Here is a 27440-nt window from a genome sequence, read left to right on the forward strand (position 1 = left end):
TGTGTTGGCCGGGAATCGAACACGGGGTCAACTGCTTGGAAGGCAGCTATGCTCACCACTATACCACCAACACAAGACTGTTGGATGTAGACTGGAAGCCCTCTTCTGCGGTCAGCAAGAATGTTCGCAATATATTAGCAGCTGGCAGGTGCAGATGAATTGAAACTCTCTTTGTTTGGACCTGGCACTTAAAAAAATTGCATGAACTTATTGACCTGACCTACCAGGCACCATATTAAAAAAAAGGGTCTCTAATTTAATAATGTAACACGTTTTATACAGACACTTCATATTTAAACGGTATTAGATTATTTTTTGGATTCACTGGCTTCTGTGAAGCGTTGAGCTAAAATGACGCATGACGCTGTTCCTGGAAGCCGCGCTGATCGGATACAACTACCTGTCTCTGCAACTCCTTGTTAGTATAGTGGAAAGTATCTCCGCCTGTCATGCGGAGACTGGGGTTCGATTCCCCGACGGGGAGATCCAGTCCTTTACTGCTGCCAAAAGACCTTAACAAATGTTTTGCTCCAGCAAACAAGTTGCAGGAGAAGTTGGCAAGGGGCCTCGGACGACTGTTTTAAAGACAGCTTGAGAAAAATGCAATGCGTTGGCCGGGAATCGAACGCATACAGCAAGAATGGACAGACCCAGGAATCGAACCCATAGCAAGAATGCTCGTAGTCAAGGTCTTTAATTTACAAATGTGACACGTTGGCCGGAAATCGAACCCGGGTCAACTGCTTGGAAGGCAGCTATGCTCCCCACTATACCACCAACGCAAGACTGTTGGATGTAGACTGGAAGCCCTGTTCTGCGGTCAGCAATAATTTTTGCAATACTTTAGCAGCTGGCAGGTGCAGATGAACTGAAACTCTCTTTGTTTGGACCTGGCACTTACAAAAATTGCATGAACTTATTGACCTGACCTACCAGGCACCATATTAAAAAACAAGGTCTCTAATTTAATAATGTAACACGTTGTATACAGACACTTCATATTTAAACGTTATTAGATTATTTTTTGCATTCACTGGCTTCTGTGAAGCGTTGAGTTAAAATGACGCATGACGCCGTTCCTGCAAGCCGCGCTGATCGGATACAACTACCTGTCTCTGCAACTCCTTGTTAGTATAGTGGAAAGTATCTCCGCCTGTCACGCGGAGACTGGGGTTCGATTCCCCGACGGGGAGATTCAGTCCTTTACTGCTGCCAAAAGACCTTAACAAATGTTTTGCTCCATTTAATTTACAAATGTGATGCGTTGGCCGGGAATCAAACCCGGTCACCTGCTTGGAAGGCAGCTATGCTCACCACTATACCACCAACGCAGGCCTTAGAACGTAGACTGGAAGCCCAGTTGTGCCGTCAGCAAGAATTTTCGCAATACATTAGCAGCTGGCAGGTGCAGATGAACTGAAACTCTCTTTGTTTGGACCTGGCACTTAAAAAAATTGCATGAACTTATTGACCTGACCTACCAGGCACTGTAGTGATCTTTTTCTTTGTAGAAAAGTTAGAAGCTCAGACCAGGAGACAGTAGAAGTTTTCCAAGCAGAAGTTTTTTATTGTTTGTCGGTAGCTGCAGTCAACTGCTTGGAAGGCAGCTATGCTCACCACTATACCACCAACACAAGACTGTTGGAAGTAGACTGGAAGCCCTCTTGTGCGGACAGCAAGAATGTTCGCAATATATTAGCAGCTGGCAGGTGCAGATGAATTGAAACTCTCTTTGTTTGGACCTGGCACTTGAAAAAATTGCATGAACTTTTTAGCAAACAAGTTGCAGGAGAAGTTGGCAAGGGGCCTCGGACGACTGTTTTAAAGACAGCTTGAGAAAAATGCAATGCGTTGGCCGGGAATCGAACGCATACAGCAAGAATGGACAGACCCAGTAATCGAACCCATAGCAAGAATGCTCGTAATCAAGGTCTTTAATTTACAAATGTGATGCGTTGGCCGGGAATCAAACCCGGTCACCTGCTTGGAAGGCAGCTATGCTCACCACTATACCACCAACGCAAGACTGTTGGTTGTAGAGTGGAAGCCCTGTTCTGCGGTCAGCAATAATTTTCGCAATACTTTAGCAGCTGGCAGGTGCAGATGAACTGAAACTCTCTTTTTTTGGACCTGGCACTTAAAAAAATTGCATGAACTTATTGACCTGACCTACCAGGCACCATATTAAAAAACAAGGTCTCTAATTTAATAATGTAACACGTTTTATGAAGACACTTCATATTTAAACGGTATTAGATTATTTTTTGCATTCACTGGCTTCTGTGAAGCGTTGAGCTAAAATGACGCATGACGCCGTTCCTGCAAGCCGCGCTGATCGGATACAACTACCTGTCTCTGCAACTCCTTGTTAGTATAGTGGAAAGTATCTCCGCCTGTCACACGGAGACTGGGGTTCGATTCCCCGACGGGGAGATTCAGTCCTTTACTGCTGCCAAAAGACCTTAACAAATGTTTTGCTCCAGCAAACAAGTTACAGGGAAGTTGGCAAGGGGCCCGGACGACTGCTTTAAAGACAGCTTGAGAAAAATGCAATGCGTTGGCCGGGAATCGAACCCATACAGCAAGAATGGACAGACCCAGGAATCGAACCCATAGCAAGAATGCTCGTAATCAAGGTCTTTAATTTACAAATGTGATGCGTTGGCCAGCAATCGAACCCGGGTCAACTGCTTGGAAGGCAGCTATGCTCACCACTATACCACCAACGCAGGCCTTTGAACGTAGACTGGAAGCCCAGTTGTGCCGTCAGCAAGAATTTTCGCAATACATTAGCAGCTGGCAGGTGCAGATGAACTGAAACTCTCTTTGTTTGGACCTGGCACTTAAAAAAATTGCATGAACTTATTGACCTCACCTACCAGGCACTGTAGTGATCTTTTTCTTTGTAGAAAAGTTAGAAGCTCAGACCAGGAGACAGTAGAAGTTTTCCAAGCAGAAGTTCTTTATTGTTTGTCGGTAGCTGCAGTCATTCCAACATCGTCTAACTAAGGGAACTTTACATTGTAGTTTATATACATTTCAAGGGGGAGGGATTACATTGTGAGGAACAAAGCATGTAAATGAGTTGAAACATGAGAACAGAACGGTGCAGGACTTCTCACACTGAGATAAGAACTCCAAGACAAATGGTCTCAGTAATAAAATAGCAGGTGTTCAAACTTGCTCAGCATGACTCTTCACCCGGTAAAACAATGAGAACAGGAAAAGCCTAGCCTTCTCGCACTGAGATGGGACAGTCAGGAATATCCTGCTGGGAACCCCTACCGTTTGCAGAGATTTCCTGGTCTCATCATTTATAAACTTTCTCTATATAAAATACTATTGTATTGGAAATCTAAATTAAACATTTAAATAAAATTTGTAATCCTATAACACCATATTAAAAAACAAGGTCTCTAATTTAATAATGTAACACGTTTTATACAGACACTTCATATTTAAACGGTATTAGATTATTTTTTGGATTCACTGGCTTCTTTGAAGCGTTGAGCTAAAATGACGCATGACGCCGTTCCTGGAAGCCGCGCTGATCGAATACAACTACCTGTCTCTGCAACTCCTCGTTAGTATAGTGGAAAGTATCTCCGCCTGTCACGCGGAAGACCGGGGTTCGATTCCCCGACGGGGAGATCCAGTCCTTTACTGCTGCCAAAAGACCTTAACAAATGTTTTGCTCCAGGAAACAAGTTACAGGAGAAGTTGGCAAGGGGCCTCGGACGACTGTTTTAAAGACAGGTTGAGAAAAATGCAATGCGTTGGCCGGGAATCGAACGCATACAGCAAGAATGGACAGACCCAGGAATCGAACCCATAGCAAGAATGCTCGTAATCAAGGTCTTTAATTTACAAATGTGATGCGTTGGCCGGGAATCGAACCCGGGTCAACTGCTTGGAAGGCAGCTATGCTCACCACTATACCACCAACGCAAGACTGTTGGATGTAGACCGGAAGCCCTGTTCTGTGGTCAGCAATAATTTTTGCAATACTTTAGCAGCTGGCAGGTGCAGATGAACTGAAACTCTCTTTGTTTGGACCTGGCACTTAAAAAAATTGCATGAACTTATTGACCTGACCTACCAGGCACCATATTAAAAAACAAGGTCTCTAATTTAATAATGTAACACGTTTTATACAGACACTTCATATTTAAACGGTATTAGATTATTTTTTGGATTCACTGGCTTCTGTGAAGCGTTGAGCTAAAATGACGCATGACGCCGTTCCTGCAAGCCGCGCTGATCGGATACAACTACCTGTCTCTGCAACTCCTTGTTAGTATAGTGGAAAGTATCTCCGCCTGTCATGCGTAGACTGGGGTTCGATTCCCCGACGGGGAGATTCAGTCCTTTACTGCTGCCAAAAGACCTTAACAAAAGTTTTGCTCCAGCAAACAAGTTACAGGGAAGTTGGCAAGGGGCCCTGACGACTGTTTTAAAGACAGCTTGAGAAAAATGGAATGCGTTGGCCGGGAATCGAACCCATACAGCAAGAATGGATCGATCCAGGAATCGAACCCATAGCAAGAATGCTCGTAATCAAGGTCTTTAATTTACAAATGTGATGCGTTGGCCGGGAATCGAACCCGGGTCAACTGCTTGGAAGGCAGCTATGCTCACCACTATACCACCAACGCAAGACTGTTGGATGTAGGCTGGAAGCCCTGTTGTGCGGTCAGCAAGAATTTTCGCAATACATTAGCAGCTGGCAGGTGGAGATGAACTGAAACTCTCTTTGTTTGGACCTGGCACTTAAAAAAATGGCATGAACTTATTGACCTGACCTACCAGGCACCATATTAAAAAACATGGTCTCTAATTTAATAATGTAACACGTTTTATACAGAAACTTCATATTTAAACGGTATTAGATTATTTTTTGCAATCACTGGCTTATGTGAAGCGTTGAGCTAAAATGACTCATGAAGCCATTCCTGGAAGCCGCGCTGATCGGTTACAACTACCTGTCTCTGCAACTCCTTGTTAGTATAGTGGTAAGTATCTCCGCCTGTCACGCGGAGACTGGGGTTCGATTCCCCGACGGGGAGATCCAGTCCTTTACTGCTGCCAAGAGACCTTAACAAAAGTTTTGCTCCAGCAAACAAGTTACAGGAGAAGTTGGCAAGCGTCCCCGGACGACTGTTTTAAAGACAGCTTGAGAAAAATGCAATGCGTTGGCCGGGAATCGAACCCATACAGCAAGAATGGACAGACCCAGGAATCGAACCCATAGCAAGAATGCTCGTAATCAAGGTCTTTAATTTACAAATGTGATGCGTTGGCCGGGAATCGAACCCAGTCACCTGCTTGGAAGGCAGCTATGCTCACCACAATACCACCAACGCAGGCCTTTGAACGTAGACTGGAAGCCCGGTTGTGCGGTCAGCAAGAATTTTCGCAATACATTAGCAGCTGGCAGGTGCAGATGAACTGAAACTCTCTTTGTTTGGACCTGGCACTTAAAAAAATTGCATGAACTTATTGACCTGACCTACCAGGCACTGTAGTGATCTTTTTCTTTGTAGAAAAGTTAGAAGCTCAGACCAGGAGACAGTGGAAGTTTTCCAAGCAGAAGTTCTTTTTTGCATGTCGGTAGCCGCAGTCATTCCAACATCGTTTAACTAAGGGAACTTTACATTGTAGTTTATACACATTTCAAGGGGGAGGGATTACATTGTGAGGAACAAAGCATGTAAATGAGCTGAAACATGAGAACAGAACCGTGCAGGACTTCTCACACTGAGATACGAACTCCAAGACAAATGGTCTCAGTAATAAAATAGCAGGTGTTCAAACTTGCTCAGCATGACTCTTCACCCGGTAAAACAATGAGAACAGGAAAAGCCTAGCCTTCTCGCACTGAGATGGGACAGTCAGGAATATCCTGCTGGGAACCCCTACCGTTTGCAGAGATTTCCTGGTCTCATCATTTATAAACTTTCTCTATATAAAATACTATTGTATTGGATATCTAAATTAAACATTTAAATAAAATTTGTAATCCTATAACACCATATTAAAAAACAAGGTCTCTAATTTAATAATGTAACACGTTTTATACAGACACTTCATATTTAAACGGTATTAGATTATTTTTTGGATTCACTGGCTTCTGTGAAGCGTTGAGCTAAAATGACGCATGATGCCGTTCCTGGAAGCCGCGCTGATCGGATACAACTACCTGTCTCTGCAACTCCTCGTTAGTATAGTGGAAAGTATCTCCGCCTGTCACGCGTAAGACCGGGGTTCGATCCCCGACGGGGAGATCCAGTCCTTTACTGCTGCCAAAAGACCTTAACAAATGTTTTGCTCCAGGAAACAAGTTACAGGAGAAGTTGGCAAGGGGCCTCGGACGACTGTTTTAAAGACAGCTTGAGAAAAATGCAATGCGTTGGCCGGGAATCGAACGCATACAGCAAGAATGGACTCCCCCAGGAATCGAACCCACAGCAAAAATGCTCGTAATCAAGGTCTTTAATTTACAAATGTGATGCGTTGGCCGGGAATCGAACCCGGGTCAACTGCTTGGAAGGCAGCTATGCTCACCACTATACCACCAACGCAAGACTGCTGGATGTAGACCGGAAGCCCTGTTCTGCGGTCAGCAATAATTTTTGCAATACTTTAGCAGCTGGCAGGTGCAGATGAACTGAAACTCTCTTTGTTTGGACCTGGCACTTAAAAAAATTGCATGAACTTATTGACCTGACCTACCAGGCACCATATTAAAAAACAAGGTCTCTAATTCAATAATGTAACAGGTTTTATACAGACACTTCATATTTAAACGGTATTAGATTATTTTTTGGATTCACTGGCTTCTGTGAAGCGTTGAGCTAAAATGACGCATGACGCCTTTCCTGCAAGCCGCGCTGATCGGATACAACTACCTCTCTCTGCAACTCCTTGTTAGTATAGTGGAAAGTATCTCCGCCTGTCATGCGGAGACTGGGTTTCGATTCCCCGACGGGGAGATTCAGTCCTTTACTGCTGCCAAAAGACCTTAACAAAAGTTTTGCTCCAGCAAACAAGTTACAGGGAAGTTGGCAAGGGGCCCTGACGACTGTTTTAAAGACAGCTTGAGAAAAATGGAATGCGTTGGCCGGGAATCGAACCCATACAGCAAGAATGGATCGATCCAGGAATCGAACCCATAGCAAGAATGCTCGTAATCAAGGTCTTTAATTTACAAATGTGATGCGTTGGCCGGGAATCGAACCCGGGTCAACTGCTTGGAAGGCAGCTATGCTCACCACTATACCACCAACGCAAGACTGTTGGATGTAGGCTGGAAGCCCTCTTCTGCGGTCAGCAATAATTTTCGCAATACTTTAGCAGCTGGCAGGTGCAGATGAACTGAAACTCTCTTTGTTTGGACCTGGCACTTACAAAAATTGCATGAACTTATTGACCTGACCTACCAGGCACCATATTAAAAAACAAGGTCTCTAATTTAATAATGTAACACGTTGTATACAGACACTTCATATTTAAACGGTATTAGATTATTTTTTGCAATCACTGGCTTATGTGAAGCGTTGAGCTAAAATGACGCATGAAGCCATTCCTGGAAGCCGCGCTGATCGGTTACAACTACCTGTCTCTGCAACTCCTTGTTAGTATAGTGGTAAGTATCTCCGCCTGTCATGCGGAGACTGGGTTTCGATTCCCCGACGGGGAGATTCAGTCCTTTACTGCTGCCAAGAGACCTTAACAAAAGTTTTGCTCCAGCAAACAAGTTACAGGAGAAGTTGGCAAGGGGCCCCGGACGACTGTTTTAAAGACAGCTTGAGAAAAATGCAATGCGTTGGCCGGGAATCGAACCCATACAGCAAGAATGGACAGACCCAGGAATCGAACCCATAGCAAGAATGCTCGTAATCAAGGTCTTTAATTTACAAATGTGATGCGTTGGCCGGGAATCGAACCCAGTCACCTGCTTGGAAGGCAGCTATGCTCACCACAATACCACCAACGCAGGCCTTTGAACGTAGACTGGAAGCCCGGTTGTGCGGTCAGCAAGAATTTTCGCAATACATTAGCAGCTGGCAGGTGCAGATGAACTGAAACTCTCTTTGTTTGGACCTGGCACTTAAAAAAATTGCATGAACTTATTGACCTGACCTACCAGGCACTGTAGTGATCTTTTTCTTTGTAGAAAAGTTAGAAGCTCAGACCAGGAGACAGTGGAAGTTTTCCAAGCAGAAGTTCTTTATTGCTTGTCGGTAGCTGCAGTCATTCCAACATCGTTTAACTAAGGGAACTTTACATTGTAGTTTATATACATTTCAAGGGGGAGGGATTACATTGTGAGGAACAAAGCATGTAAATGAGCTGAAACATGAGAACAGAACGGTGCAGGACTTCTCACACTGAGATACGAACTCCAAGACAAATGGTCTCAGTAATAAAATAGCAGGTGTTCAAACTTGCTCAGCATGACTCTTCACCCGGTAAAACAATGAGAACAGGAAAAGCCTAGCCTTCTCGCACTGAGATGGGACAGTCAGGAATATCCTGCTGGGAACCCCTACCGTTTGCAGAGATTTCCTGGTCTCATCATTTATAAACTTTCTCTATATAAAATACTATTGTATTGGAAATCTAAATTAAACATTTAAATAAAATTTGTAATCCTATAACACCATATTAAAAAACAAGGTCTCTAATTTAATAATGTAACACGTTTTATACAGACACTTCATATTTAAACGGTATTAGATTATTTTTTGGATTCACTGGCTTCTGTGAAGCGTTGAGCTAAAATGACGCATGATGCCGTTCCTGGAAGCCGCGCTGATCGGATACAACTACCTGTCTCTGCAACTCCTCGTTAGTATAGTGGAAAGTATCTCCGCCTGTCACGCGTAAGACCGGGGTTCGATCCCCGACGGGGAGATCCAGTCCTTTACTGCTGCCAAAAGACCTTAACAAATGTTTTGCTCCAGGAAACAAGTTACAGGAGAAGTTGGCAAGGGGCCTCGGACGACTGTTTTAAAGACAGCTTGAGAAAAATGCAATGCGTTGGCCGGGAATCGAACGCATACAGCAAGAATGGACTGCCCCAGGAATCGAACCCACAGCAAAAATGCTCGTAATCAAGGTCTTTAATTTACAAATGTGATGCGTTGGCCGGGAATCGAACCCGGGTCAACTGCTTGGAAGGCAGCTATGCTCACCACTATACCACCAACGCAAGACTGCTGGATGTAGACCGGAAGCCCTGTTCTGCGGTCAGCAATAATTTTTGCAATACTTTAGCAGCTGGCAGGTGCAGATGAACTGAAACTCTCTTTGTTTGGACCTGGCACTTAAAAAAATTGCATGAACTTATTGACCTGACCTACCAGGCACCATATTAAAAAACAAGGTCTCTAATTCAATAATGTAACAGGTTTTATACAGACACTTCATATTTAAACGGTATTAGATTATTTTTTGGATTCACTGGCTTCTGTGAAGCGTTGAGCTAAAATGACGCATGACGCCTTTCCTGCAAGCCGCGCTGATCGGATACAACTACCTCTCTCTGCAACTCCTTGTTAGTATAGTGGAAAGTATCTCCGCCTGTCATGCGGAGACTGGGTTTCGATTCCCCGACGGGGAGATTCAGTCCTTTACTGCTGCCAAAAGACCTTAACAAAAGTTTTGCTCCAGCAAACAAGTTACAGGGAAGTTGGCAAGGGGCCCTGACGACTGTTTTAAAGACAGCTTGAGAAAAATGGAATGCGTTGGCCGGGAATCGAACCCATACAGCAAGAATGGATCGATCCAGGAATCGAACCCATAGCAAGAATGCTCGTAATCAAGGTCTTTAATTTACAAATGTGATGCGTTGGCCGGGAATCGAACCCGGGTCAACTGCTTGGAAGGCAGCTATGCTCACCACTATACCACCAACGCAAGACTGTTGGATGTAGGCTGGAAGCCCTCTTCTGCGGTCAGCAAGAATTTTCGCAATACTTTAGCAGCTGGCAGGTGCAGATGAACTGAAACTCTCTTTGTTTGGACCTGGCACTTACAAAAATTGCATGAACTTATTGACCTGACCTACCAGGCACCATATTAAAAAACAAGGTCTCTAATTTAATAATGTAACACGTTGTATACAGACACTTCATATTTAAACGGTATTAGATTATTTTTTGCAATCACTGGCTTATGTGAAGCGTTGAGCTAAAATGACGCATGAAGCCGTTCCTGGAAGCCGCGCTGATCGGTTACAACTACCTGTCTCTGCAACTCCTTGTTAGTATAGTGGTAAGTATCTCCGCCTGTCATGCGGAGACTGGGTTTCGATTCCCCGACGGGGAGATTCAGTCCTTTACTGCTGCCAAGAGACCTTAACAAAAGTTTTGCTCCAGCAAACAAGTTACAGGAGAAGTTGGCAAGGGTCCCCGGACGACTGTTTTAAAGACAGCTTGAGAAAAATGCAATGCGTTGGCCGGGAATCGAACCGATACAGCAAGAATGGACAGACCCAGGAATCGAACCCATAGCAAGAATGCTCGTAATCAAGGTCTTTAATTTACAAATGTGATGCGTTGGCCGGGAATCGAACCCAGTCACCTGCTTGGAAGGCAGCTATGCTCACCACAATACCACCAACGCAGGCCTTTGAACGTAGACTGGAAGCCCGGTTGTGCGGTCAGCAAGAATTTTCGCAATACATTAGCAGCTGGCAGGTGCAGATGAACTGAAACTCTCTTTGTTTGGACCTGGCACTTAAAAAAATTGCATGAACTTATTGACCTGACCTACCAGGCACTGTAGTGATCTTTTTCTTTGTAGAAAAGTTAGAAGCTCAGACCAGGAGACAGTGGAAGTTTTCCAAGCAGAAGTTCTTTATTGCTTGTCGGTAGCTGCAGTCATTCCAACATCGTTTAACTAAGGGAACTTTACATTGTAGTTTATATACATTTCAAGGGGGAGGGATTACATTGTGAGGAACAAAGCATGTAAATGAGCTGAAACATGAGAACAGAACGGTGCAGGACTTCTCACACTGAGATACGAACTCCAAGACAAATGGTCTCAGTAATAAAATAGCAGGTGTTCAAACTTGCTCAGCATGACTCTTCACCCGGTAAAACAATGAGAACAGGAAAAGCCTAGCCTTCTCGCACTGAGATGGGACAGTCAGGAATATCCTGCTGGGAACCCCTACCATTTGCAGAGATTTCCTGGTCTCATCATTTATAAACTTTCTCTATATAAAATACTATTGTATTGGAAATCTAAATTAAACATTTAAATAAAATTTGTAATCCTATAACACCATATTAAAAAACAAGGTCTCTAATTTAATAATGTAACACGTTTTATACAGACACTTCATATTTAAACGGTATTAGATTATTTTTTGGATTCACTGGCTTCTATGAAGCGTTGAGCTAAAATGACGCATGATGCCGTTCCTGGAAGCCGCGCTGATCGGATACAACTACCTGTCTCTGCAACTCCTCGTTAGTATAGTGGAAAGTATCTCCGCCTGTCACGCGTAAGACCGGGGTTCGATTCCCCGACGGGGAGATCCAGTCCTTTACTGCTGCCAAAAGACCTTAACAAATGTTTTGCTCCAGGAAACAAGTTACAGGAGAAGTTGGCAAGGGGCCTCGGACGACTGTTTTAAAGACAGCTTGAGAAAAATGCAATGCGTTGGCCGGGAATCGAACGCATACAGCAAGAATGGACTGCCCCAGGAATCGAACCCATAGCAAGAATGCTCGTAATCAAGGTCTTTAATTTACAAATGTGATGCGTTGGCCGGGAATCGAACCCGGGTCAACTGCTTGGAAGGCAGCTATGCTCACCACTATACCACCAACGCAAGACTGTTGGATGTAGACCGGAAGCCGTGTTGTGCGGTCAGCAATAATTTTTGCAATACTTTAGCAGCTGGCAGGTGCAGATGAACTGAAACTCTCTTTGTTTGGACCTGGCACTTAAAAAAATTGCATGAACTTATTGACCTGACCTACCAGGCACCATATTAAAAAACAAGGTCTCTAATTTAATAATGTAACACGTTTTATACAGACACTTCATATTTAAACGGTATTAGATTATTTTTTGGATTCACTGGCTTCTGTGAAGCGTTGAGCTAAAATGACGCATGACGCCTTTCCTGCAAGCCGCGCTGATCGGATACAACTACCTCTCTCTGCAACTCCTTGTTAGTATAGTGGAAAGTATCTCCGCCTGTCATGCGGAGACTGGGGTTCGATTCCCCGACGGGGAGATTCAGTCCTTTACTGCTGCCAAAAGACCTTAACAAAAGTTTTGCTCCAGCAAACAAGTTACAGGGAAGTTGGCAAGGGGCCCTGACGACTGTTTTAAAGACAGCTTGAGAAAAATGGAATGCGTTGGCCGGGAATCGAACCCATACAGCAAGAATGGATCGATCCAGGAATCGAACCCATAGCAAGAATGCTCGTAATCAAGGTCTTTAATTTACAAATGTGATGCGTTGGCCGGGAATCGAACCCGGGTCAACTGCTTGGAAGGCAGCTATGCTCACCACTATACCACCAACTCAAGACTGTTAGATGTAGGCTGGAAGCCCAGTTCTGCAGTCAGCAAGAATTTTCGCAATACATTAGCAGCTGGCAGGTGGAGATGAACTGAAACTCTCTTTGTTTGGACCTGGCACTTAAAAAAATGGCATGAACTTATTGACCTGACCTACCAGGCACCATATTAAAAAACAAGGTCTCTAATTTAATAATGTAACACGTTTTATACAGACACTTCATATTTAAACGGTATTAGATTATTTTTTGCAATCACTGGCTTATGTGAAGCGTTGAGCTAAAATGACGCATGACGCCTTTCCTGCAAGCCGCGCTGATCGGATACAACTACCTCTCTCTGCAACTCCTTGTTAGTATAGTGGAAAGTATCTCCGCCTGTCATGCGGAGACTGGGGTTCGATTCCCCGACGGGGAGATTCAGTCCTTTACTGCTGCCAAAAGACCTTAACAAAAGTTTTGCTCCAGCAAACAAGTTACAGGGAAGTTGGCAAGGGGCCCTGACGACTGTTTTAAAGACAGCTTGAGAAAAATGGAATGCGTTGGCCGGGAATCGAACCCATACAGCAAGAATGGATCGATCCAGGAATCGAACCCATAGCAAGAATGCTCGTAATCAAGGTCTTTAATTTACAAATGTGATGCGTTGGCCGGGAATCGAACCCGGGTCAACTGCTTGGAAGGCAGCTATGCTCACCACTATACCACCAACTCAAGACTGTTAGATGTAGGCTGGAAGCCAAGTTCTGCAGTCAGCAAGAATTTTCGCAATACATTAGCAGCTGGCAGGTGGAGATGAACTGAAACTCTCTTTGTTTGGACCTGGCACTTAAAAAAATGGCATGAACTTATTGACCTGACCTACCAGGCACCATATTAAAAAACAAGGTCTCTAATTTAATAATGTAACACGTTTTATACAGACACTTCATATTTAAACGGTATTAGATTATTTTTTGCAATCACTGGCTTATGTGAAGCGTTGAGCTAAAATGACGCATGAAGCCGTTCCTGGAAGCCGCACTGATCGGTTACAACTACCTGTCTCTGCAACTCCTTGTTAGTATAGTGGCAAGTATCTCCGCCTGTCACGCGGAGACTGGGGTTCGATTCCCCGACGGGGAGATCCAGTCCTTTACTGCTGCCAAAAGACCTTAACAAAAGTTTTGCTCCAGCAAACAAGTTACAGGAGAAGTTGGCAAGGGGCCCCGGACGACTGTTTTAAAGACAGCTTGAGAAAAATGCAATGCGTTGGCCGGGAATCGAACCCATACAGCAAGAATGGACAGACCCAGGAATCGAACCCATAGCAAGAATGCTCGTAATCAAGGTCTTTAATTTACAAATGTGATGCGTTGGCCGGGAATCGAACCCAGTCACCTGCTTGGAAGGCAGCTATGCTCACCACAATACCACCAACGCAGGCCTTTGAACGTAGACTGGAAGCCCGGTTGTGCGGTCAGCAAGAATTTTCGCAATACATTAGCAGCTGGCAGGTGCAGATGAACTGAAACTCTCTTTGTTTGGACCTGGCACTTAAAAAAATTGCATGAACTTATTGACCTGACCTACCAGGCACTGTAGTGATCTTTTTCTTTGTAGAAAAGTTAGAAGCTCAGACCAGGAGACAGTGGAAGTTTTCCAAGCAGAAGTTCTTTATTGCTTGTCGGTAGCTGCAGTCATTCCAACAACGTTTAACTAAGGGAACTTTACATTGTAGTTTATATACATTTCAAGGGGGAGGGATTACATTGTGAGGAACAAAGCATGTAAATGAGCTGAAACATGAGAACAGAACGGTGCAGGACTTCTCACACTGAGATAAGAACTCCAAGACAAATGGTCTCAGTAATAAAATAGCAGGTGTTCAAACTTGCTCAGCATGACTCTTCACCCGGTAAAACAATGAGAACAGGAAAAGCCTAGCCTTCTCGCACTGAGATGGGACAGTCAGGAATATCCTGCTGGGAACCCCTACCGTTTGCAGAGATTTCCTGGTCTCATCATTTATAAACTTTCTCTATATAAAATACTATTGTATTGGAAATCTAAATTAAACATTTAAATAAAATTTGTAATCCTATAACACCATATTAAAAAACAAGGTCTCTAATTTAATAATGTAACACGTTTTATACAGACACTTCATATTTAAACGGTATTAGATTATTTTTTGGATTCACTGGCTTCTGTGAAGCGTTGAGCTAAAATGACGCATGATGCCGTTCCTGGAAGCCGCGCTGATCGGATACAACTACCTGTCTCTGCAACTCCTCGTTAGTATAGTGGAAAGTATCTCCGCCTGTCACGCGTAAGACCGGGGTTCGATTCCCCGACGGGGAGATCCAGTCCTTTACTGCTGCCAAAAGACCTTAACAAATGTTTTGCTCCAGGAAACAAGTTACAGGAGAAGTTGGCAAGGGGCCTCGGACGACTGTTTTAAAGACAGCTTGAGAAAAATGCAATGCGTTGGCCGGGAATCGAACGCATACAGCAAGAATGGACTGCCCCAGGAATCGAACCCATAGCAAGAATGCTCGTAATCAAGGTCTTTAATTTACAAATGTGATGCGTTGGCCGGGAATCGAACCCGGATGAACTGCTTGGAAGGCAGCTATGCTCACCACTATACCACCAACGCAAGACTTTTGGATGTAGGCTGGAAGCCGTGTTGTGCGGTCAGCAAGAATTTTCGCAATACATTAGCAGCTGGCAGGTGGAGATGAACTGAAACTCTCTTTGTTTGGACCTGGCACTTAAAAAAATGGCATGAACTTATTGACCTGACCTACCAGGCACCATATTAAAAAACAAGAGGTTAATGACACAATATCCTCAAAATCAGGAAATAATAGTACCCCAAACTAACACATACAAGACATAGAGTGCAGTCACCATCACACACACACATATTAGACACATATTTTAACTGTTCATTTTTAATGTTCGCTTTTCATTATATCATCTCTAAAAAGATTTAAATTTTAAGTAAGATTTTAAACTTCACATTTTACTGTAGCTTTTACCTAATTTTACATGGTCTCTTAACCAGTTTCAAAGCATGTCTGTTCATTATTCATTTGATCTTAGAAAAGTCAGCTGGATTTTGGTTCATTATCACTATTTTGCTTCAGCTTGCTCTAGCAGGCCGATAACAGAAAGACAGACACAGTTACCATCCCTGCCTCCACTCAGACAGTCTCTCTCTCTCTAATGGCGCTTTTCCACTACACAGTACCAGCTCGCCTTGGCTCGGCTCGGCTCGACTCGACTTGCCTTTGTTTGGTTTTCCACTGTGTAAAAGTTGTACCTGTACCTGCTTTCGGGTACTTTTTTTCGTACCACCTCCGGCGAGGTTCTAAGCGAGCTAAGGCGATACTAAAATGTGACGTAATACAATGCCGACTGCTGATTGGTCAGAGAGAATCGTCACTATTCACTGCGTCATCATTGCACGCCGCAGACGGAGTATCCAGAATAACCAGAGAATAACCCCGCCATTTTTAAATAGTTTGCCCAGATATACTAAACTTACTATTATGGCAACTCGGAAGAATACGCCGTGGTCAAACGAGGAGGTGCAGACTTTCCTATGTTTGGTTGCCGAAGAAAGGATCAAGCGAGAGCTTGATGGGGCAACGAGGAACGAAAAAGTTTATCAAGAAATCTCCGAACTGCTGTCCACACATGGCTACAACAGGACTTTCCAGCAATGTAGGGAAAAGTTAAAAAAACTGAAAAGTGACTACAGAGCTGTAAAGGACCACAACGGCCGCAGTGGTTCAAACCGAAAAAGCTGGAAGTGGTACGAACAGATGGACGGTATCTACGGCCATAGACCGGCGAGCAACGGGAGGGAGGGTGGACTTGACTCGGCCACCAGTTTGTTGGAGTCGCTGTTGGAGGATGGTAAGTGTTTAAAATTTACATTACATTAATCATGTAGGCGCACTCTGCTTGAGAGTTTTGTTTTCTGTAAGCTGGCTTTTGAAAAGCTGAAGCTCACTTATAACATCGAAGACTGTAAACTTGTGTCGCAGATAACAATTGCTGCTACCGCTAACTATCTGCCATTGCTATTTTCGTATTGTGTTGACTTTTGTATGATCTTTCTATCTAGATTCCTTTTCGACGAGCGAGAATGGTTCAGTGACTCCCACTGATGCCACGTCGGCACCGGAACCAGCGGCACCATCGACACCAAGCAGCAGCATCGACACCAGCAGCGTCGACACCGAGACCCGCAGCAGCGTCGACACCGGCAACCGGTTAGTATAATTGGAGAAAAAGTAAACTCTTCTAGCCTGTTGTCTGTGAATCTATACACACTTTTTAATATATCATTAATCGTATCAATAACTCATTAATATAACGTAAACGTACTTGCATAACAACAGGAAGCATTCCCAGTTATGGGAATGCAGGATTCATTAATAAACCTGTTCAGTATTTTTATAACTTTCCAGACGTACACCTATACTGTACACATGGTATTTTAAAGTTGACATTTACTAAAATAGATGTTTAATAAATACATTAAATACATTTACTCAGATGTTAAGTCGTTATATACTATATAAGTAATAGTAAGTTGTGGGCTTGTCTTTTTTTTATGTAGAAGCTGTAATGATAATACATGTGAACAATTTACAACACACACAACCTTTGAATGAAACGTGACTTGTCCGTTTTTCTTTATAACTCATTCATTGTAATTATTTTTTTGGCCAGGACGGAGGAAACGAAAGAGGGAACAGGAGCATCTGACTGTCCTGAGGGAGATGCAGACATCGGATGTCGAGCAGCTGGAATTGAACCGGGCACAGCGGGAGCGCCATTTACAGATGGCACTCGATGATGCATCACATGCCCGAGAACTAGAAGCGGCTTTAAGGAGAGAGGAGATGGCTGCAATGTCGTCCTTCAACCAGGCCTTTCTGGGAACCCTGAGCCAGCTTGTCCAGGCACTGAACCGGCGGGATGCTGTTCCACCGCCCCTGGACTGAAACCCCTTTGTTTATTTTAATTTAATGTTTGCACTACATGTAACATATGTATATAGTTGGATGTGTGAATTTATATTAATATTATATTTTTTTCTATTTGTATGCGTGTTTAAATAAAACCTTTTTGAAACTTATTACAAACAGTGTCTTTTTTTGATGGTTTGCCTTTTTACAAGGGTTTAAACAAGTATTTTCAGATTTTATACTGTGATAACCTTTAATGAAAAACAGCAGAGACAACATATTTAATGATAATGTATTTATTTAGCAATTAAAATAACGCATCAGACCCTCCCGTACATCTCTGCCCTCCTCCTCAACACCCTGTGCCACTGGCACCACAGGCTCTCCTGCTGCAGGTGCATCCCAGTCATCGTCATAGTCCTCTCCATGACTCTCACAAAGGTTATGCAAAGCACAGCAAGTAAGAATCATAGATTTCACGATTGTAACATCACAGTCATTTCTTTTCATGAGGCAACGCCACCTTCCCTTCAGTCTACCAAAAGCGTTTTCAACCACTACCCGTGCTCGACATATTTTCTTGTTGTAGATCTGCTGTTCTACTGTCAGCCGTCCAGTGTCAGTGAATGGCTTTAGGAGCCAGTTCTGCAGGGGATAGGCAGAATCTCCCAGGATGTAGTAGGCAACATTCACCCCACCAATATTCCTGGTGTAAGCTGGAAAGTGGTTGCCACGGCTGGCCAACTCCCACAATGTGGACAGTCTTAAAACACGAGCATCATGCAATCTGCCAGGCAGTCCTGCAAACACGTTCCAGAACAGTCCTTTTCCATCTACAACACCTTGAAGGACCTTGTCTCTCCATCACTGGACGCAGTTTGTTGTACAAATATATGAATGTTTCTTCCGACATTCTGAAGTTCTGAACCCACTGCGCGTTTGTGAAACCAGGAACAATAACATCCCACCACTCGGTAGCTCGGTTGAAAGCCCAAACAGACGGTTTGCCGCGGCGACTTTGCAAAGCTAAACAGATCTGAAACACATAAACCATGCACATTTTAGTACGTAATACTGGTAGCTATAAAGTTGATTAAATACTTTGCATATAGTATAGTATTTACACATATGCAAACGTTAGCTATGTTAGCATAACTTACCCTCTTGCGTCGGCTTTGAACAACCGGATTCGTCTCGTAGTCTGAACTCTGTAGTAATTCCCAAACTCTCCTGTTTTTTTCAGCAGTGTTTCGTTTTTCTGCCCTCAGCCTCTCATGAAACAACGTTTGTCTTCTTGCTGTGAGAAACAGCCACATCCCGAGGATCAAAAACAGCATATACTCGATTTCCCCCATTGTCCTGTGTGTGTGGGTAGCGGATGTGTGTCGCGTATAAGATTACGTCACGGCAGTTTCCTGCGGCGTCGCTATGACTACCGGGTACTATTTGTGGCGGTACTATCTGCAATGGAAAACGGAGCGAAAAGCGAGCCGAGTCGAGGCGAGCCGAGGCGAGTCGAGCCGAGTCGAGCTGGTACTGGTAATGGAAAAGTGCCATAAACAAATAATCTTTTCAACAGCCTCCTAAGACTGTAATTTAGACAAAATGTAATATTAAATTTATTACATTAACCTTTTACCATTCACCTTTGTTATCCAGACTCTTCTCAAACCTACAAAAGCCTGTCTTCATCTTTAGCCACCACCATGCCTAACGACCTTCAGGAGTTAAAACTATGTTATAGACATATTAGCTCAACATTAACTCTTCTATACATTTTACTTGCCCATATGGCAACCAACATCATGTCCCTCATATAATTAAGTTTTGTTAATGTCTCCGCAGCAAATAATGGCAATCACCTCATGGAATCAGCTGGCTCCGGAAAGCCCACTCCCGTTAGCTATTTATCTTTAATTTTCTTCTCTTCAGGGTGTCGTCCCCTGGCATAGTTGCAGACACTTGTCACAATGAAAAACAAGACATACAATCAATGCGGTTTCTGGTGAGTGGTATAGAGGAACTCACATTTCTGGGTCAGACTGCCGTAACATTAATTTTAACCTCACAGCGCATCTCACCTCTCAATGCTCTGCTGACCCCGGTGGCCTCCAGTAATCAGCGCTCAACTCTCATACCTTTCTCACAAATAACACCTCCATCCGGAGGTGCCCAATGTTCGTGACCCCCTGCGTTAGGCTGTCCCCTGGCCAGGAAGATCATCCCGTCATTGAGTAGCCACTCGTACACACGTACACACTGGTGACCGCTCTTTCCAGATACAATCAGTTTTCTTCAACAGAACTCAGCTGTTTTCTGGAGCTTAGGAAAGGCACGTTCAAGAGTCACCAGAGCCATTCCGATTGCCTAATAGTGTTCACAGGGAGACAGGTTAATAACAACAGTATTTAATCACTTAAATCCATTAACTATCTTAAAAGCAGCAACCTAGCTACTTAGACTATACTCAGTGAATTTAGATCACAGCCGTACATTCAGTGTACTTCATCTGTAGCCGGAGCCATCGGTCCTGAATGGTGGAGACTAAATGAGACAAAGTTGTTACTGGTCCTAAAACACGCTAATCAAAATGTCACCTCTATCGTTTAAGGTCTGTATTATTTTAAAGACTTCTTTAAAGTCATTCAGTTTTACTTTTAACATTTTTAACATTTAAATACAAATTGCCCTCTGAATGGTAATGATTTCTTTTAACATCTCTGTGTCTATGGTTTTCAACTGAAACACTGTGCTTTACTATAAATAGCTTATTATCACTTATGACACAGGCTCAGATAACAGCTTTTAGATGACATTGAATGAGAGAGAGACTCTGAGGCATTCAAGACTGGTACACTGCTCTCTCATATACTTCTAACATCAAACTTTTATCTACCATCTTTTAACTCTATCCCAGCTTAAGGCATCTTTGCCAGAAATTACATGTGTTTTCAAATAAACATAGTTTTACAGTTGTCTTTTGCCCACGTCAGGGAATCTAGACATTACAAATTTCCATTCAGATTGAGTCTCTGTCGCACTGGCTGTTTAAGCCACAGCACACATCAGATTTAGATAAGCGAACTGTTTCATTACAGCCAATAGCAGACTTATCTTTTGAAAGCAAAACATCAGCTTCTAGCTCTTTCATGGTCAACTTTTCAAGCTGTTTGTTTAATCAGATGCCTTTCTACACATTTTACATTTAGCAACTGTTAATTCAGTAGCCTACTACTTCTGCTTATTTGTTCTTACATAAAAATAATTATTCTAGTTCTCAATAACGTTTCACATTTCTCAATCTCAATTTTAATTGTCAAGTTCTCAACCATAGTTTAATATTTGACTTTAGTTTTCTCTTGGAGTTTATCAATCTCCAATTAGGATTCACACTATAAGTTTGACGAGGCAAGCACTCTCTGCTTGTGATACTTTTGCAGTTATTGTAAATCATCTGTGAGATTAGTCTCTCTATATCATCTAAAACCTTTTTAAAATGTTTAATTACAACACAATCATCCTTTTAGTTACTTTGATATATTTTGCAACTCACATCTGTTGGAGTCATTAATTTTACATCAACCTGTATTCATCAATTCACTTATAAAAATTACTATTATAGAAATTACTATTATAGATATTTTCTTCAAAAGGATTCACTTTAAGACTTCAATCTTTTGACCTTTTTATCTCTTATTTCTCAGACGAAAAATGTCACTGTCGTCATTTAAACACTGATCTACTTTCAAACCAATATTATTACCAAAAATGTGTTGTCATTTTATCACATTTTAAACACCTTCTCGGTGGGCATTTACAGTTACGTATTAAATGGTCCTGATGACCACCATTAAAACACTCTCGGCTCCAACTTACTGCACACCCTTGAAGCAGTGTGTCCCAAACAGGAATGCAAACCGAGCTGATAAGCAGTTCTCTGTATTCTTTTACAGTCCACCAGTGGCTGATTTAATCATAATAGCCCAATCATAATCTTCATCATTATTATTGGCAGAACATTAATTGTCATAAGCTGCAAAATATTCTAAGTTGTTTTCACAAAGTGTCTGTTTAACTTTAGTCACACTTGTCCAAGGAAATGATCTTCGACCCATAATTTAATATACTTGCTTTTTGTAATCATCGTAAGCAATACAAGGCTCAACATTTTAATTTTTCAGTTTCTTTGTTTGTTTGTAGCCAGTCAAGTTGTTGTTTAAATTTCCAAACAGAAGCAAAACTTATCAAGACAACCATTTACTTAATAATTTCTGCAAATTTCTCTGAAGTGAGGGCTTCAGAGCACAGCTGCTTACAGCGTTCGCTCTTTTCTGTCTCACTATTAGTTTCAGGACTGTTCAGGTTACTGATCAAGTTACTCAGTTTGTCTGCCATATCTTAATAACAGTTCAAACTCACCTGAAGTCATTGCAGAAATGGAGGCGGCGATCTTTGAACAACACAGCTTGGCTTCTCCGTGATGAAACTGCAGAGTATACTCCAAAATCACAGTTACATATACTGGTCTATGCCAATTTGGGTCACAACTTTTTTTTTCTTTTTTCTCTCTCTCTCGGGATCGTTCCTGATGCATCCCTGGCAAACAACCCTATTTTTGTTAGTATCCCTAACTGCCTGATTCACTAAATTCGGGGATCCCCTATCTGAGATGGAAGAGATTGAGCAGGTTTACGGTGCCACTGGACCTCCCGTCCAGGGACGTATTCTGCTGGGGTGGTGCTACACCATTAATGCCCAGCGGGGCCCACACAGAGCACGCTTCGCTTGCGCTGTCTGCTGCCATTACCCTTAACGACGCTCTCAGCGACTTCTTATCCTCTCAGCAGTAGGCCTACAACTTACTCCTTCACTCGCCTCATCGGAGTGAAGGCTCTCCCGCTCTCCTTCAAAATCTCTTCCAGTCAGACAGCCCTAACAATTAATAAAAGCTTACTACCTTGTGTGTTGATTTGCCAGAGATGTCACCACGGAATGATTGCCCGCCGCATCCTCCACCAAACTGTAAGGGGTATACAGTTAAAGACCCAGAACCAGATATGAAGAATGAAGACCCAGAGTCAGAATTATAAAAAATTAAAGAAAATATTTACTGAAGATAGTTTGCAGTTTCATCAGCAGAAGTCAGCTTCAATACTCGCACAGGAGTTCGTAGGCCGCCCCGCTTACAGTTACAAAGATCACAGCAGTTATACGATTTCCAAGGTCTAAGCTACGTCATTGCTTACAGGATGAATGATTCTCATTGGCTATGAAATAGATAAACACAGTAATTTTCCACACATATACAGATAGACTGAAGCATATCTCCATCGATTATGCAGCTGAAGTTAGGCACGTCATGACCTTCCAGGTCGCAGATTTGGGTTGCTGGGCGCCAGCATGTCCAGAACAACAACTCAGTCAATCTCCAATAATGCCAGTGGTTCCTTAACCTGTAACCAAGAAGACTAACACACACACCGACACACAGCTTTTCCAAGGTTGGATTTGGCCAGGCTCTCACTATAAACAGGAGAGTCCTCTCAAAACATCAAGATAATGTGTTCTTTCTCTCAAGGATAGCTAAACTTTAGTCTAACTGGAAAGAAAGGCTTTAACAAAGAAATGGTCCCTTAAACGATTGGCTTCAATGACCCCTATATGTTTTAACACATTGAAGACCTTTCTCAAACACAATACAAGTCAAGTCAAGTCAAGTCATCCTCATTTATATAGCGCTTTTAACAATGTAGATTGTTTCAAAGCAGCTTTACAGAGATAAAGATATAATTTAAGGTAACAGAGATTGGTTTGGTTTTATAGTGGCTCTTGAAAAATGTTTTTTCCAGCTAAAGTTAGTTTTGATTGATTCACTTCCATCTAAATGATAGTTTGTTATTAAGGGTAACCTTCTTTCTCTCAAGGATAGCTAAACTTTAGTCTAACTGGAAAGAAAGGCTTTAACAAAGAAATGGCCCCTTAAACGATTGGCTTCAATGACCCCTATATGTTTAAACACATTGAAGACCTTTCTCAAACACAAAACAAGTCCCTATTTCATTTCTGGAAGCTGTGTTAAATAAGCAAGCACTGCATTCAGATATCAAATACAGACATTAAAGAATACATGAAAAGAACATTTCAGTAATCACACTGGTAACTTATATAAATAAAGTAAAATCTCCAGAGAAGTCATTCAATTCATTTGATATTTAGAAGGAAAAATATTGATTAATACCTTAATTATAATCAATCATTACATATACATTGAAGCAGCAGTGGATTCCAATCCACCCCCTTCATCTTGCAGCGGAAGCTGATGGTGAGGGCATCGGAGGAGTGTTTTTGGTCATCTGTTTTTGCTGCTGTTTTAAAAGATACTGCTGCAAATTGTACATTTTGCTGCCTGGCACACACTTCTGCCTCATTATAAAGAAAGCATTTCCGTCTGCCCTGGTATCCCAAATCTTCCTCCAAGTGTCTTGTGCTCTGGATCCAAATCCAACAGTATTGTCATCCTCTGTCAAAACTGGCACTGGATCTGGCCTTTGAGACAGATACTGTTTAAGATCTTCAATTTCCTTGAAGCTTCTTGAATACTCAAGAAAGGAAATGAGGCTATCCTTGCATGGACCCTCTGGGTTGCACTGCCCAGCCTGTTCTTCTTCCTCAACCTTATCGGACAGGTACAAAGCATAGCTGCCATCATTCTCTAATAACCACTTGAAAGACTTGCCCTTGTACTTGCCGAACTGAAGAATGCATTCTCCCAACACCTCTTGCTTGTCAGAGACATCCCCTCCTCTATGTAACACAAGAGAACGGGCGTTCAACTTGACCAGATCTTCTCTTTGAGGTGTTGACTTGTCCTGCAGTTAAGGGTTGTCTTTAATTCTTTTTGCCTCTTCTGATGGGTCCCGGCGTAAATGGCCTGATGGGCCTTTCCTGAAAGACACTTTGACTTTCCCTGGGAAGAACACTGTTTTCTTCATGATGCTGTTCTGAAATCAGAATGTATTCATTGGTGTCTCAGCATAAGCATTTAAATACTTACAGTAACAAAATGAAATAAGACAGTTAATACTAAAGCATCAGTGATATATATAAAAGAGTTATTTTACAATGCTATAATATTCCATAATATTACTGTTTCTTAACTGAATAAATGCAGCCTTAGAGCACGTACTGTTTATTAAATTTGCATTATTTAATATTCATTATTTAAATTGCTTTAAAAATGTATATATGTATATATAAAAAGTTAACAAGTTAACTAATTAAAAATGTTAAATTATACCATTAAATTGTACACATATATATATATATATATATATTTGTTTCTAATTTAAATGTAATATATGTGTGTGTCTGATATTAATTACATTATAGGAGGACCAAACCCGCAGAAATTAAAAATTAATAAATAAACATGTAAACAAATAAAAAGATAAATTTGATAATAGGAAAATAAATAAAGGAATAAACGACTTGATAAAATAAATATGATTTATTCTTTATCAAACAAATTTTTGTATTATTTCCCTTAATTTATTTTCTGCTTTTATTTATTTGTTAATTAATATTTATATTTGGTCAGCAAGACCAACCAACCTAATTATCATGCACATCAAAAAAATGTAAGAATAGATATAAAACTAAAGAAAGAAAATTAAAAATAAATAAAGATTAAAATAAATAAATCTGGAAATAAATACATATTGGAATAAATAAATAAACAAATAAATGAATGCATAAGTAAATATAAGAATAAATGGAACAAACAAATAAATAAAATAATAAATAAATACAATTAAAAATAATACAAATACATTAAAATATAAAAGCAAAAAATTATAAATTAGGGGAAAAATATACAAAAATACATTTGATTAAAATGAATCATGTTTATTTTATCAAGTCTTTTATTCCTTTATTTATTTTCCTATTATCACATTTATTTATCTATCTATTTATTAATTCATTTATTGATTCATTTTTAATTGCAGGTTTGGTCCTCCATACTACTGCACATTACATCTTACTGCACTGTTAACATATATTTTAAGCATATATTTAACAGAATAAATTAGTGACGGAATAATGTTCTTTGACTTGTTAGGTGTACTGTTTCTTATCGTCACAATCCATTCAACACGATAACAATACGATTACATGACAATATACATGCAATTTAAATGATACAAATATTTGAATAATAATGTATATGCGGTCACCTGAGGGAAAATGTGTCTGCAATTTGCATACCCTTTGGTAAATGTATTTCATGAACAATGCTCACCTAACAAGTCAAATAACATTATTCCGTCACTAATTTATTCTGTTAAATTCATATTCAGTCAGTATAGTTCTGACAGCATGACTTAAGTATTACTTCATTCATTTACTCATTTATAATCATCCAGTCATAATGCAGCTCCTTCTTTAAAGATCTTCTAACATCTAAATAATGAATTAAATCAGCTCATCTTCATCTTCAAGTCCACATGGGTGTCCTAGCAGAGTAACAACATGTATTGTGCACATGAACCCAAAATTAAATGCCACTTCGGTTGATATTTTGTAATAAAAGGCAAGAACATTCAAACAAATGTCCAAACACATTTTTCGGTCACTTCATTTGAAATAGTATATGTATAAAGACCATTAACTTACTTGTAAAGAATGTGGGCTCTTTTCCAGGCAGGGGTAGTGTGGAACTATGTGTAGGATGAGGTGCAGTCGGTCTCAAAGATAGATTCTGTGAAATTCTATCTCTAAACCGAGAGTCTAAAGGGGAAATCTCTCCTTTATTACTTTTAACCTCTGTAAAAAGCAAGAAAGAGTAGAATAGTGAGAAAGCAAACATAGTTATTTTTTCTACTGCTGCTGAATCATTTACAAATTTGGTAACTATCATGCGGTAATTGTCAAAATTCCTGTCGATTTGGGATGGGCCACAGTTGCTAAAGTTCACTCACGTGTCTGCCTTTTAATTTTATTCTTAAAGCGAGTTCCTAGAGTTTCACACAATAAATGTATATATTCACACTATATACTAGAATTACATCTCTTGTGCCTTAATTTCAAAGGCAACATAAGTAATTTTCAAATAACTAAAATAACTTCAAAACAATAATAAAACATTAATTATACGCTGTATATGTTCTAATCGCTAGGTGTCAGTACACTCACTGGCTGTTACCTAGAGTGCCGTGGGCTTGCTATTTGTTCCAAACAACATGGCTTTTGACGCAAGTTTACAGTAACGATAAAAGCATGTGAAGATGCTTTCCAGCATTGACAGCATGCGCCTGCTTTAGTTTGTAACCTTCTGGAGGCCTAGCTTAAACTTTATAAAAGGAAAAAAAGTCACTGTTACAGGATTACCCTTGTAAAGAGTTATGTTGGTAAGAAACAGTTTTGTCTACAAGCTAAAGATGACAAGGCCCCTTTGTAGTCTGGGACATGTCGGGTAGACCGGTAGCTCGCTGTGATCGTATAGTGGTTAGTACTCTGCATTGTGGCCGCAGCAACCCCTGTTCGAATCCGGTGAGTTTTCTGGGTGCCATTGAAATTGAGCTCCATGTCACCACCTCTCCTCACCCCGTCCTTCAAACTACTCTTTTTGTGCACGGCGCGTGTCCTTGATGTGCTCTGGATGTTCGAGTGAATTGAAACTGGGACCTTCTTTCAAAGCATGAGTTCTCAGGTTCGAACCCCTAGAGAAAAGACTGAAAACGAAACGCTCCTATTGATTTCGGAAGAATCTTGTTTCAGAGAGAATATGGTGCGTGTATATTTTCTAATCGCTAGGTGTCAGTACACTCGCTGGCTGTTACCTAGAGTGCCGCGGGCTTGCTATTTGCTACAAACAACTGCGCCTTTGACACAAGTTTACAATAACGATAAGAGCGCGGCAAGT

At 41.5% G+C, this 27440-nt stretch overlaps 14 non-coding genes across 14 annotated transcripts; 3 read left to right on the forward strand and 11 right to left on the reverse strand.

The window, feature by feature from the left end:
• On the reverse strand, nt 1-73 carry trnag-ucc (transfer RNA glycine (anticodon UCC)). The gene has a single exon. It is a non-coding gene; the product is annotated as a tRNA-Gly (tRNA).
• A 3505-nt stretch (nt 74-3578) lies between these two features.
• trnad-guc (transfer RNA aspartic acid (anticodon GUC)) lies at nt 3579-3650 on the forward strand. The gene has a single exon. It is a non-coding gene; the product is annotated as a tRNA-Asp (tRNA).
• A 226-nt stretch (nt 3651-3876) lies between these two features.
• Nucleotides 3877-3948, reverse strand: trnag-ucc (transfer RNA glycine (anticodon UCC)). Its single transcript has one exon. It is a non-coding gene; the product is annotated as a tRNA-Gly (tRNA).
• A 635-nt stretch (nt 3949-4583) lies between these two features.
• trnag-ucc (transfer RNA glycine (anticodon UCC)) lies at nt 4584-4655 on the reverse strand. Its single transcript has one exon. It is a non-coding gene; the product is annotated as a tRNA-Gly (tRNA).
• A 1854-nt stretch (nt 4656-6509) lies between these two features.
• Nucleotides 6510-6581, reverse strand: trnag-ucc (transfer RNA glycine (anticodon UCC)). The gene has a single exon. It is a non-coding gene; the product is annotated as a tRNA-Gly (tRNA).
• Nucleotides 6582-7216: 635 nt separating this feature from the next.
• On the reverse strand, nt 7217-7288 carry trnag-ucc (transfer RNA glycine (anticodon UCC)). The gene has a single exon. It is a non-coding gene; the product is annotated as a tRNA-Gly (tRNA).
• A 1854-nt stretch (nt 7289-9142) lies between these two features.
• On the reverse strand, nt 9143-9214 carry trnag-ucc (transfer RNA glycine (anticodon UCC)). The gene has a single exon. It is a non-coding gene; the product is annotated as a tRNA-Gly (tRNA).
• A 635-nt stretch (nt 9215-9849) lies between these two features.
• Nucleotides 9850-9921, reverse strand: trnag-ucc (transfer RNA glycine (anticodon UCC)). The gene has a single exon. It is a non-coding gene; the product is annotated as a tRNA-Gly (tRNA).
• Nucleotides 9922-11478: 1557 nt separating this feature from the next.
• trnad-guc (transfer RNA aspartic acid (anticodon GUC)) lies at nt 11479-11550 on the forward strand. Its single transcript has one exon. It is a non-coding gene; the product is annotated as a tRNA-Asp (tRNA).
• A 226-nt stretch (nt 11551-11776) lies between these two features.
• On the reverse strand, nt 11777-11848 carry trnag-ucc (transfer RNA glycine (anticodon UCC)). The gene has a single exon. It is a non-coding gene; the product is annotated as a tRNA-Gly (tRNA).
• A 635-nt stretch (nt 11849-12483) lies between these two features.
• Nucleotides 12484-12555, reverse strand: trnag-ucc (transfer RNA glycine (anticodon UCC)). Its single transcript has one exon. It is a non-coding gene; the product is annotated as a tRNA-Gly (tRNA).
• Nucleotides 12556-13190: 635 nt separating this feature from the next.
• trnag-ucc (transfer RNA glycine (anticodon UCC)) lies at nt 13191-13262 on the reverse strand. The gene has a single exon. It is a non-coding gene; the product is annotated as a tRNA-Gly (tRNA).
• Nucleotides 13263-14819: 1557 nt separating this feature from the next.
• trnad-guc (transfer RNA aspartic acid (anticodon GUC)) lies at nt 14820-14891 on the forward strand. The gene has a single exon. It is a non-coding gene; the product is annotated as a tRNA-Asp (tRNA).
• Nucleotides 14892-15117: 226 nt separating this feature from the next.
• On the reverse strand, nt 15118-15189 carry trnag-ucc (transfer RNA glycine (anticodon UCC)). Its single transcript has one exon. It is a non-coding gene; the product is annotated as a tRNA-Gly (tRNA).
• Between the last annotated feature and the right edge of the window lie 12251 nt (nt 15190-27440).

Source organism: Siphateles boraxobius, unplaced genomic scaffold, assembly GCF_051911475.1.
Source record: "Siphateles boraxobius isolate OS27281-9 unplaced genomic scaffold, OSU_SipBor_1 42, whole genome shotgun sequence".
Lineage (NCBI taxonomy): Eukaryota > Metazoa > Chordata > Actinopteri > Cypriniformes > Leuciscidae > Siphateles > Siphateles boraxobius.